At 46.5% G+C, this 13,402-nt stretch overlaps 1 protein-coding gene across 1 annotated transcript in view; it reads left to right on the forward strand.

Moving 5' to 3' along the window:
- The window catches only part of GABRG3 (gamma-aminobutyric acid type A receptor subunit gamma3), a 189,362-nt gene that overhangs the window by 7,015 nt on the left and 168,945 nt on the right, over positions 1-13,402 (forward strand). The window lies entirely within an intron of this gene.

The following is a 13,402-nucleotide window of genomic DNA, read 5'->3' on the forward strand; positions in this document are numbered from 1 at the left end:
AATCCGACTTCAACGGATCTCCGCCAGCAGTTGGGATTGTCACTATTTTTTCATTGTAGCTGCTCTACAGGAGCTGATAGGCTGCTGTCTCATTGTGGTCTTATTTTCATTTTCTTAATGGTGAGAAACTTTTTATAATTTTATTTAAAAAAGAGCCAACTCTTTTTATTTTATTTTATTTTATTTTTAATGAGAGGAGGGGAGGCAGAGGCAGACTCCCATGTGCTCCCCAACCAGGATTCACCCAGCAAGTCTACTATGGGGTTCTGCTCTGCCCATCTTGGGTGTTGCTCTGTTGCTTGGCAACAGAGCTCTTCTTAGCACCTGAGGTGGAAGCCATCCTCAGCACCCACAGCCAACTTGCTCCAATCGAGCCATGGCTGCAGCAGGGGAAGAGAGAGAAAGAGAAAGAAAGAGAGAGAGAGAGAGAGAGGGAGAGAGAGAGAGAAAAGCAAGAGGGCTAGGGGTGGAGAAGCAGATGGGTGTTTCTCCTGTGTGCCCTGACCAGGAATTGAACCTGGGACAACCACACACTGGGCCAACACTCTACCACTGAGCCAACCATCCAGGGCCGCAAACTCTTTTTATGTAAAGCTTGTTTTGCTACCAGTATGTCCTTTTCATTAAAATGTCTCTTTAAAAATAAAGTCGGGTTAATTTGTTTTATTGTTTGTTGTATATTAGGAGTTCATTGTATGTCTCGATAGGGTGACTTGGCCAGGTGGAGTTTGCAGATTCTCTTAGTCACTTGTCTATCCATCCTCTTCACAGGATCTTTCAGAGGCAGAGTTTTCTGATATTGATGAAGTTTAATTTATTGATCTGTTCTGTTTACGGAGCATGATATTGGAATAAATGTCTAAGAACGCTTCATGAAGCCCTCGTTTGTTAAGGTTTCCTCCTGAACATCTTGTCATTTTTTTTTTTACAGTAATTTTATTTTTATTATTATTTTTTTATTACACTTCCCCTACCACCTCCCCTTTGGCAACCATCAGCTTGCTCTCTGCGTCTAGGGGTCTGCTTCCATTTGGTTTGTTTATTCGTTTATTCAGCTGATGAGATCAGATGGTATTGTTCTTTCTCTGTCTTACTTGATCACTTAGCACTGGACCCCTTTAGGTCCATTCGTGTCATCACAAATGGGCAGGATTCCATTCCTTTTTATTGCTGAATAATATTCCATTGCCTATATATATATATATATCTCACTATGCTTTTATCCATTCATCTATTAATGGACATCTGGGCTGCTTCCCTATCTGGCTATTGCTAATAATGATGCAATGAACATAGGGGTTCCTCTATCTTCCCAAATTAGCGTCTTTGCTTTCTTCAGATCAACACCCAGATGTGGGATTTCTGGATTGTATGGTGGCTCCGTTTTAATTTTAATTTTTTTTTTCTGCACCAATTTACAATCTCAATAACAGTGCATGAGGGATCCTCTTCCCTACAGCCTCACCAGCACTTGTTATTTATTGATTTATTGCTGACAGCCATTCTGGCAGGTGTGAGGGGATATCTGATTGTGGCTTTAATTTGCATTCCCTGATGATTGGTGACATTGAGCATCTTTCCATGTGTCTGTTGGCCACCTCTGTGTCCTCTCCGAAGAAATGTCTACTCAGGATTTCTGCCCATTTTTTAAATTGGATTTTTTGTTGTTATTATTATTATTATTTTTTTTGGTGTTAGGTTGGTGTTTTTTACATAGTTTGCTTATTAACCCTTTATCGGATGTATCATTTGCAAATCTCTTCTTCCATTTAGTAAGTGGCCTTTTCGTGTGGTTGATGGTTTCCATTGCCCTGCAAAAACTTGGTGTTTGGTGTAAGTCTCACTAGTTTATTTTTTGAATATTTGAGTGCTTGATGTTATGCCAGCGGTCCCTTAAATTATCCTTGTGTATTTTTTTTTTGTGTGTATTTTTCTGAAGTTGGAAACAGGGAGGCAGTCAGACAGACTACCGCATGCGCCCTACTGGGATCCACCCGGCATGCCCACCAGGGGGCGATGCTCTGCCCATCTGGGGCGTCACTCTGCCACAATCAGAGCCATTTCAGTGCCTGAGGAAGAGGCCACAGAGCCATCCTCAGCGCCCGGGCCAACTTTGCTCCAATGGAGCCTTGGCTGCAGGAGGGGAAGAGAGAGACAGAGAGGAAGGAGAGGGGGAGGGGTGGAGAAGCAGATGGGCGCTTCTCCTGTGTGCCCTAGCCGGGAATCGAACCCGGGACTCCTGTACGCCAGGCTGATGCTCTACCACTGAGCCAACTGGCCAGGGCCAGTCCTTGTGTATTTTTTGTTGTTTTTTCTCCTCCTCTTTTCTATCTGCCATTCAGGTGGTTTGATTTCCACAAGTCTGTTTCACAGGTGGCTGATCCATTCTCCTGTGTTAGCTGATCTGCTGATACCTTCGCCGGTGTGTCTGACTGTAGTTACTGTATCTCTCGGGTCTGCGTGGTTCTTTCTTACGCTTTCCTCTGTGCTGACCTTCTGCTTAAGTTCTGTCCCTCTGTCATGTCTGGTGAGCATCCTTACGGTTGTTTCTTTGAATTACTCACGAGGCAAATTATTTATTTCCCTTTCTTAGGCTTAGGCTTTTTCTTTAGGGGGAGGGGTGGAATTTTTTTTGTTCCTTCGTGTGAGAGATCGTCTTCTCTCTTTTCATTGTCTGACTTCATAGGTTTGTTTATTAGACAGAACGGCTGTCCTTTCCAGTCTTGGAAAAGCTGCCTTAGACATCAGCGTGTTCTGTGCTGACTCTCTGGCAGGGTGCTTTGGGCAGGCCCGTGGAGCTCAGCAGGTGTCTAAGGCACCAGGGGCGTGTCCTGAGCAGCCCGAGGAGGGGGGATGACAGGCGAGTGTAGTGACCCCCCACCTGTGGCTCCCTTCGTGGGGGGGCACAAACGGACCTGGGCGAATGCGTCTGGGAACTCCCTGCAATGACCTTACAGGCAGACCAGAACCCCTGTATGGAGTTCCCAATCCTTTATCAAGATGTTGGGGATGTAAACTACCCCCCTGTGACCCTGGAGAAGTCTCATCGTCCCCTAGAGCAGTGGTCCTCAACCCCCGGGCCGTGGACCGGTACCGGTCCGTGGGCCATTTGGTACCGGTCCACAGAGAAAGAATAAATAACTTACATTATTTCCGTTTTATTTATATTTAAGTCTGAATGATGTTTTATTTTTTAAAAAATGACCAGATTCCCTCTGTTACATCCGTCTAAGACTCACTCTTGACGCCTGTCTCGGTCACGTGATACATTTATCCGTCCCAAACCTAAAGGCCGTCCATGAAAATATTTTCTGACATTAAACCGGTCCGTGGCCCAAAAAAAGGTTGGGGACCACTGCCCTAGAGCACTCCTCTATTGTAGAGAAATTGGTCCTGCATAGATGCAACGTCCTGCAGGCTCCACTGCTGCCTGTGCTCCTGGTGGGAAACTGGAGCCCCGCATGCGCTCAGGGCTCCCCGCAGGAGCTCAGGGTATGTGCGCATGCGCTCAGGGCTCCCGCAGGTGCTCAGGTGTGTGCGCAGGCGCTCAGGGCTCCCCGCAGGTGCTCAGGGTATGTGCGCAGGCGCTCAGGGCTCCCGCAGGTGCTCAGGGTATGTGCGCATGCACTCAGGGCTCCGCGCAGGTGCTCAGGGCTCCCCGCAGGAGCTCAGGGTATGTGCGCATGCGCTCAGGGCTCTGGCACAGGTGTTCAGGTATGTGCACAGGTGCTCAGGTATGTGCGCATGCGCTCAGGGCTCCGCGCAGGTGCTCAGGTATGTGCACAGGTGCTCAGGGTATGTGCGCAGGTGCTCAGGTATGTGCGCATGCGCTCAGGGCTCTGCGCAGGTGCTCAGGGTATGTGCGCATGCGCTCAGGGCTCTGCGCAGGTGCTCAGGGTATGTGCGCATGCGCTCAGGGCTCCTGCACGTGGTCTGCAGGAGGAGCTGCTCTGCTCTGGGCTCTTTCTCTTGGGTTTTGATGTTTTTTTGTTCAGAAAACTCAGTCCTGGTCCTGCTGATCAAGTTTGGTCCGTTGGACCTTGGCTTATCCCATACTGGGAGGCAGAAAAGCGCTTTCCATCCTCAGTATTCTTAGAGATCACCCTCCTGAGGGGACAGCTGGACATGGGCCCAAAGTGGGTGAGCTCAGCTTGCCACCCAGATCTTCCTAGGTGCCCCCAGGTCGCTCAGCCCAGCTGGGGAAGGCACTGTTCATAGGAAATGCAGGCGAGACTATGCAAAAGAGGGCACCCCTCCCCCCAATACACACAGACACCCCCCCACACACACACACACAGACACCCCCACACACACTCACACACACACAGAACACGCCAGCAGAGAAGCATGCTTCCAAAGATTTTATTTTCCATGTCTGGACACAGCGACAGGTGCACCTTCCCAAGGCAACGGCGTGCATGCCCGCCAAGAGAGAACACTTGTTAAGAAGTCAGTTCCTTCTAAAGCCTCATCCTCGGAAGCCATCAGCACGTATCAGAAGACCACTGGGGCTTTTGAAGTGAAAGAGGTTTAAAAAAACAAACAGGTCAATACAGAATCATAACACGGGATGTTCCCCTTTGGTTTTATGCTGTTAGAGTTCTGCCGTGCACGTGGTCACAGTCCTTAGGGAGGCAGAGAGGGACCAGTGGAAGCCCCAGTGGTCCCTGGGGCATCTTTGGAGGCCTCTTCCTGTCACATGGGAGTGCCAAGTAAGAACTGAGTGATAGAATCCAGCCACTCGCTGACATTCAATCAGAGTACCAACCGGAGAACATCTCTCCTGGTGAATGAGACTGAATCAGATACCACTTTCTTTTTGTTTGTTTTTCTCTTGTTTTTTCTTCATGGCACAGAAGGACTCTGCTCCGAAGGGGAATTTCTTATAAAAATATAAATTGCTTTTCTTATCTTACGACTTTTTTTTTTTTTTTTTCACATATAGCCCATTTGTGATAACCATCAATGCTTCCTCCTTGAGGCCGATAGATGTATATTTATGTCAGGTCGTGGATGGGTTTCTCGGTAGTTTATTGTAATTCCCAGTTGATTTGCCCACTTCCCTATCACTTCCTTCCCCTTCTTCAGTCAGCCAGCCAGTATTTACCGAGCACCGACTCTGCTCCAAGCCCTGCGTGGGTAGCCACAGTACGCCGTCCACCCTTGTGTTCTTGTCATGGGGAGGGGACAGAGAAGGGGGTCTCCAAAGAGCATTTCTTTCTTCTAGTCCAAACCCCATCCAATGACATGGAGAGGGATCTTTCATTTCCTCTTTAGGGACACCCCCTCCCCAGCCTCGGGGTCCTATCTGGACCTCTGCTTTGCTCATTCATGCCTTTAGTCCCCCCTCCCTCCCAGTCCTGCCCTGCACTCATCCCTACCTTTCTTCAAGCCTCAGTTTCTCTCCTGTGAGCACCCTTCTCCAATGGCCTGCGCCTCCCTGAGCCTCCCCGTGGGAGCAGATCAAGTGTCCCTCCAGGGAGATTCTTCTAGCGTCTGGTTTCTGTCAAAACTGCTGCACTTGCCTGACCAGGCGGTGGCGCAGTGGATGGAGCGTTGGACTGGGATGCGGAAGACCCAGGTTCGAGACCCCGAGGTCGCCAGCTTGAGCGCAGGCTCATCTGGTTTGAGCAAAAATTCACCAGCTTAGACCCAAGGTCGCTGGCTCAAGCAAGAAGTTACTTGGTCTGCTGAAGGCCCGCGGTCAAGGCGCATATGAGAAAGCAACCAATGAACAACTAAGGTGTCGCAATGCGCAACGAAAAACTAATGATTGATGCTTCTCATCTCTCCATTCCTGTCTATCCCTCACTCTGACTCTCTCTCTGTCTCTGTAAAAGTAAATAAATAAATAAAATAAACAACAACAACAACAACGACAAAAACTGCTGCACTTTAGAGGACTGTCTTGATGACGTGGTGTTGGTGTAACCGGGAAGCAGTTTCTGCCCTGTGTTCACAAACTTTCCACAATTCTGCGGCTGAAATTTGATTCCCCCCCCCCGCCACACACAACCATGAAGACCCAGCTCCCCGTTCCTGCCTGTAGACGCCCACATTTACGTGGGCGCCTCCCAACCAACTCGACGCAACCGTGTCCGCGAGGATCCGACGTCGGGAAGTAATTGAAACGGCTCGTCACTGTCATTGTCCACAGCAAACAGGACGCACTGAGGCAGGCTCATTTATGTCGCCCAGAAGTAACGTGTCCGTGCGGACTCCTCTAATTAGTTTTTGTAATACAGATTGCTATCATTAGGTTTTAAAAATACTGCCCACTTTCCCGGCTATTAGCTCCCCTCAACTAACTCCTCAATTATGAATGTGTCTGTTTTATAGTCTCCCCACCCCCGCCTTGAACGATCTATCATTCTAAGTAATACTGCGGCTGTGTCCTTAACTGGTTCAGGGTCAGGCAGGGGGTCATTTATCTTGTGAGCGGATCTTGTCACACCGGCTCTGCTCAGCATGGCTAGAGGAGGCTCTACCTTTTAATAAGAGAATCGGGAAATGGAAAAGGCAATGACCCAAGTGAATGTCTCTCCCTTCGGGGTTTCAAGAAATTAGAACCACTCTCTTGGAAAGAATAATAATAATAATAATAAGATTGTTACAGACTGTGGATTCTCTCTCCCTAATCTGGACAGTCTATGCCAAATACAATCAAGGCTGGGGGAGATAAAAGGGTTACATGGTGGCTGTCACAGGTGAATGGACATGACCCATGGGTTCATTTAATTCACAAAATCTCTTTTTTTTTTTTTTTTTTTTAAGATTTTATTTATTCGTTATAGGGAGGGGAGAGGCGGGGGAGGAGCAGGAAGCATCAACTCCCATATGTGCCTTGACCAGGTAAGCCCAGGGTTTTGAACTGGCAACCTCAGCATTTCCAGGTTGATGCTTTATCCACTGCGCCACCACAGGTCAGGCCACAAAATCTCTTAAAGCGACCCAGGAAGTGCCTCCACTGGGAGGATCTCCTGCCAATCCCCAAGAAAAGGGGGAGAAAGTCACTAAATAGGACTGTGACCCCACATAGGTCAGGAGTTAGTTTTGCAGCGGACGGTGGTCCCTCGTCTATCGCGGGGGTTAGGTTCCAGAACCCTCCCCCCGTGAGAGGTGAAAATCCGCGAAGTAGCGACTTTATTTTATTATGTATATATTTTAAGGCTTTAGAAACCCTCCTTACGCTCCTATAAACCTTTCCCACACTGTTATTAACCCTTCCAACGCTTGTTTTGCTTATTTTACTGCAGAAATAATTAAAACAATAAATACATAAAAATACCTATGTACCACAAAATCCCGTGAGACAGTGAAAAAAATCTGCGATACAAAATTAGATATATACACAATTTTAAAATCCGCAATACCGTGAACCGCAATACGGCCGACAGACGACCGTCTACGTGGAAACAACTAAAAAAACAATTTCTAAAACAAGCTTTTATCACGCCGCTTTTGAGTAACTTTTCTTTTCTTTTTGGAAAAGATTTTATGTGTCGATTTGACAGAGAGAGGAGGTAGCGGAGTGAGAAGTATTGACTCGTCGTTGCCTCCCTTTAATTTTTTTTTTTAAATTTATTCATTTTAGAGAGGAGAGACAGAGAGACAGAGAGGAGAGAGAGGAGAGAGAAGGGGGGAGGAGCAGGAAGCATCAACTCCCATATGTGCCTTGACCAGGCAAGCCCAGGGTTTCGAACCGGCGACCTCAGCGTTTCCAGGTCGACGCTTTATCCACTGCGCCACCACAGGTCAGGTAGTGGATGAGAGAGTCTGAGCGTCGCTGAGACCCCCTCGAACTAGACACACGGATGCTTAAAGAGTGTTGGTGGCAGATATGACGCTTCTGAGAGAGGCCTGGGTTAGCGATGGGAAAGCCCAGTGTTTCCCGACCTGGGGACCCAGGGTGTGAATGCAGCTGCGTCTGCCCCCGGGGTCCCAGCAGTTCACGTTGGATCCTGTTGAACTTGAGAGCACCGGAAACACAAAGGGCTATAAAGGGGTCAAATGTAGCTGGAACGCATCACGATTGACGATAGGATGCAACTGTCCCTCCGCTCCACGCTTGCCGCGTTTTAAGAGAAACAACACATGGGTTTTCACCGAAGGGGATGAAGCCCAGAGGTGGCAGTGTAGGTGTTTGGATGTCACAGGGGCTTGGAGGCGGGGTGAGGGGTAGTCTGGGGTCCCGGAAGCACAGCTCAGGGATGGGTCCAGTCGTCACCAAGCCAGCGAGGCCTTGATGTTCGGACCGCCCCTCCGACTCACTCGAGTCAAACTGTCTTTTCTTGTCTGAGGACCCAGGAGATGACCATCTGACCTGCTCACCGAGCTGCCAGCCTGGCTGGCCCTCACCTCGAAACCGCAGCCACCCAGGGGCCGATGGGGAAGGGGTCGTTCCCCGGCCAGGGGACCAGCCACCTCTCCAGAAAGATCATTCAAGTGTATTCATTCAGTCCCCCGCTCGGAACAGACGTGGGAGGGGAGGAATGAGACGTTCTTAATTGTGGCTGCGCTGGGGATAGAAGCGAATGACAGCCGACTTCCTTAGCCCGATTCCCCGACGAGGTTAATTCAGACGCGCACGGGAGAGGTAGGGAGCGCCTTCTGCGGAGGAATCATACCTGTCCTCTCCGGGAGAAACGGAAGAGTGCCCACAGGGACGCTGAATTAAGACCCGTTACTTTGGCTCAGTATAAGTTGTTAGGTGACCCATCCTGATGTATCCCTGACGTCACCCCACTCATTCTGGGCAGTGACACACACACACACACACACACACACACACACACCCCGAGGATTTTACTAAGGTATTCTGTACTTTGCCTGACACAGAGCTCTTACCTGTGTCAGACTTCTCTGTCAGGTTGGATGGGAGCCTGTGTGTGTGGTTCAGTTCTTTCAAACAGCTTTTTACTCTGCTGGGTTTTTGTTGTTATTATTATTTTTATTGTAAAGAACCTATAATGAGGTTTCCGTGGAAATGCATTTGGTTTTATCCTGACGTGCAGTTCGGTAGATGACTCAGATCACCTGTCCCCCCAGGTGTGACTGAAGGCCTACGCTGGATTCGGAATATCCGGTTCAGTTCGGAGCAGAGCTGATGCTCTGTTTCTTCTACTTGTGTGTCACCGTCGGGGAAGCCGAGCGAAATAGCTTCACGTGGATCAGAGAGCGTGTGGGGGAGGCTGGGTCTGGACATGGGATGGGTTCTGTCCGTGACTGGTCAGTCCACCCAGAGCCAGAAACAAACACTCTGAGAGCAGCAGGTCTCCACCCCTAGACGGAGTCTCTAACACTGCATCTCGGTCTCGCTGGGCGGGCGACGGACGACAGCACCTCGCTCCAGGACCAGGGACAGAAAGCGTCAGGCCCCTTCCGTCCCCTCTCTGTCCCCAGACCTACACAGTCTCAGCTGCTGCTCCCAGTGGGTTTATGAGTAGGGGGTCATAGCCTCCGACAGGACAGGCCCACCGTCACAAAGCCTTTGTGCCATATTGAGGTTTCTGTCTAGCTGTTGGCCATTTCATCAGTTTCTAATTAACATCCTGATCCAAAATACCTTACAGATTAAAAAAAAAAAAAATCAAGTCTCACTGTGCCCATACACAGTCAGGGGTCGGGAACCTATGGCTCGCGAGCCAGATGTGGCTCTTTTGGTAGCTGCATCTGGATCACAGACAAATCTTTAATAAAAAAATAATAACGTTAAAAATATAAAACATTCTCATGTGTTACAATCCATTCACTTCCTACTGCTCATGTTCATGGTTGCGGGTGGCTGGAGCCAATCACAGCTGTCCTCCGGGACAACACCAAATTTTTATTGGATAATGCATAGCGTACATGGGTCATCGTATGGCTCTCACGGAATTACGTTTTAAAGCATGTGGCGTTCATGGCTCTCTCAGCCAAAAAGGTCCTGACCCCTGGATTAGGTGGTCATCCATCATCGGAGGGGGAAAAGGTGGGTGTAAAAACTGTTGTTTGGCGGGACATCGCGTTTTGAAGGAATTCCAAAGGGGAGCTGTCCAACGCGTCGCAAAGCCGGCCTCCCAGCCGATTTAGCTGGAGAACACTGTAAAATATTGGGTTCAGGGCCTAACCCCAAGACTGACTAAATCAGAATACTCTTTTCTGTTTCCTTGTTTGCTGGTTTCCACTTAGATCTGGATTATTGGTGTTCTTCTGGGCTCGGTTGGGATTTTATTTGTGCTATTTTGAGTTTCTTAATGTGGGAGCTAAGTCACTGACTTGAGACTCCCCTTTTCTAATTTGAGTGTCAGGGGGCCATGCATTCCTCCTGAGTGCTGCTGTAGAGACACCCCTCCCCCCAGATTTCAATGTTTGGGTTTCGTTTGCATTCATTAAAAAAAGAAAACTAATTTCCTTTTCTATTTCTTTTTAGACCATATGAATGGTGTCCATTTAGATATGTGGCACTCATTTTCAAAGAGTCTGAATTAATCCAGATACCTTTCTGGTATTGATTTCAAATTCAATTCCACTGTGGTGCAGGAATAGGCTTTGGGTAGCCTGAATCCTTTCAAACGTATTGAGATTTATCGTACGGCCGAGAATGTGGTCTGTATTGGTGTGCGCTTGAATGTGTATTCTGCTATTGTAAGCTGGGGTAGTCTATAAATTAGACCAATTCTGTGCTGTTGGTTTATACGTCTGTGAAAATCTACTTGCTGATTTTTTTTTTTTTGGTATTTTTTCTGAAGTTGGAAACCGGAAGGCAGTCAGACAGACTCCCTCATACGCCCGACCAGGATCCACCCGGCATGCCCACCAGGGGGTGATGCTCTGCCCATCTGGGGCGTTGCTCTGTTGCAACCAGAGCCATTCTAGCGCCTGAGGCAGAGGCCACAGAGCCATCCCCAGTGCCCAGGCCAACTTTGCTCCAGTGGAGTCTTGGCTGCGGGAGGGGAAGAGAGAGAGAGAGAGAAAGGAGAGGGGGAGGGGTGGAGAAGCAGATGGGCGCTTCTCGTGTGTGCCCTGGCCAGAAATCGAACCCGGGACTCCTGCACGCCAGGCCGATGCTCTACCACTGAGCCAACTGGCCAGGGCCTCTACTTGCTGATTTTTAAAATCTATTTCTATCTCTATGGAGAGTGGAGTCCTGGAATCTCTGGTAGTAACTATGGATCTGTCTATTTCTGTGTATAACTGCGTCAGTGTTCAAATCGTGAATTTTGAAGCATTGTTATGAGGGAGAAAACATTTAGGATTTTTATGTCCCCTTGATTAATTGACCACTTTTCTTTATGAAATGCATATGTGAACTCTACTGTTATTAAAATAGACACTGATATTAAAACATCCATATAGATAGAGAACAGACTGTCAGGTGAGGAGGGGGGAGTATTGGGTAAGGAGGGTAGAGATTGAGCAAAAATAAATGTGTTTAATATGATATAGAGCTTTGCAGTCTTTATAGTTGTCACTGTGTTTACAGTGTACCTCTTGTAGGCAACATAGAGCTGGATCTCTTTTTTTAAAAGTCCCATCAAACAATCTCTGCATTTTAACTGGAGTCTTTAGAACGTTTACATTTAATGTGATTACTGATGTGGTTCACTTTAAGTCTGTCAACTTATTTGTCTTCTGTAGATCCCATTTCTTTACTGTTTCTCTTCCCTTTTTTATGGTTCCTTTTTATTTCCTTTGTTTTCTTATTAGCTGCAACCCTTGATTTTGCCTTTTTTTTTAATTTTTTTTTTAGTGGTGATGTTAAAGACTTATCAACTGTCTAGTTTACCACTTCACACATAGTATAAGAATGTTGCAACAGTATAGTTCTATGTCTTTCCTCCTAGACTTTATGTTGTTACAGGTAATTTATTTCACATAACTATGTTATAAAGGGCATAATACAATGTTATTATTTTTGTTGAAACAGACAACTATCTCTAAAAAGTGATTAAATTATAAGAGTATAACACACACACACACATATTTACTCATGTCATTCTCATTTCTGGTGCATTTTCTTTCTTTGTATAGATACACATTTTGGTCTTTATCCTTTTCCTTCCACTTTAAAGACTTCCTCTAACTTTTCTTTTAGTATGAGCCTGTCGGTGATACATTTTTTCACTGTTTGTATGCCCCCAAAGAGTTTAATTTTGACTTTCTTTTTCCAACATCCTTATTGAGATATAACTTATGTACCACACATTGCATCCAGTGAAACTGTACAATGTAATGGTTTTCAGACATTCACAAAGTTGTGCAGCTATGATTTACGTCCAGAACATTTTCATCACCCCAGAAAGGAGAAGGATACCCATTTGTCAGTCCCCCATTGTCCTACCTTTGCCCTTTGATCCCAAGCAACCATGTATCTAATTTCTATTTCTCCTGATTTCTCTCCTTGGAACACTGCATATGAACAGAATCGTGGAATATGTGGCTGCTTGTGACTGGCCTTTCTTACAGGATGTTTTTACGGCTCATGCGTGGGATAGCATGAACCAGTATGGATTTTATTCCTTTTGTTGCTGAAGACACTTCTACTGTGTGGCTATCTCATATTTTGTTTATTCCTTCATCAGTAAATAGCAACAGAATTCAGTTAGGCAGTTGTTTTCACTTTGAGCCCCTCTGAATAACGCTGCTCTAAATATGTGTCTATTTTGTATGAATGTGTATGTTCCTTGCTCATAGATCTGCATGTACATAGGAGTGGAATTACCAGGTGATTTCTTTTTTGACCCCATAGCTTTTTTTAGAAGTGTGTTATTTTTTACCTATCTCTACATTTACCAGATCTCTCTCTGTTTTTGATCTCTGATATAAATTCCATTGGGTTTGGAAAACACATTTTGGATGAGTTCAATGCTTTTGCATCTCTCAAAGATGTTTTCACATTTCTCGAGGCCTGCTTTGGGCCCTGGAATGTGCTCTATCTTCTACCCTCTAGAATGTTCTATGGGCACTTAAGAAAAGTGTGCATTCTACTATTGCCTTTTGGGCTGTTTATAGAAGTCTGCTAAGTCTAGTTGTTTTATAGTGCTGTTCACATCTTCTGTCTCCCTGTTGATCTCCTGCCTAGTTATTCTATTATTGAAGCAGAAAACCAAAAGTCTCCCAAACATTATCTATTGAATTATCTGTTTCTCCTTTCAATTACATCACTTTTTTTTTCTTTATAGAAACTTTTGGTTTTTTTTGTTTTTTGTTTTTTGTTTTTTTAGGGACAGAAATATAGTCGTTGCATTTGACAACATTCAGGGATGGGCAGACGTAGGTTTAACAGTTGTGAGTACGTGAAACACAAGAACTTATTCTTCTTTGTAGCCATCATATAACCTGCCCGTGTTTTTTCCCCCGTACAGACTAGGATAACATCCGTTTAGATTTCGGAAACAGCAGAGTTAGATGAAGTCAGTCA

This window comes from Saccopteryx bilineata, chromosome 7 (genome assembly GCF_036850765.1).
Source record: "Saccopteryx bilineata isolate mSacBil1 chromosome 7, mSacBil1_pri_phased_curated, whole genome shotgun sequence".
Lineage (NCBI taxonomy): Eukaryota > Metazoa > Chordata > Mammalia > Chiroptera > Emballonuridae > Saccopteryx > Saccopteryx bilineata.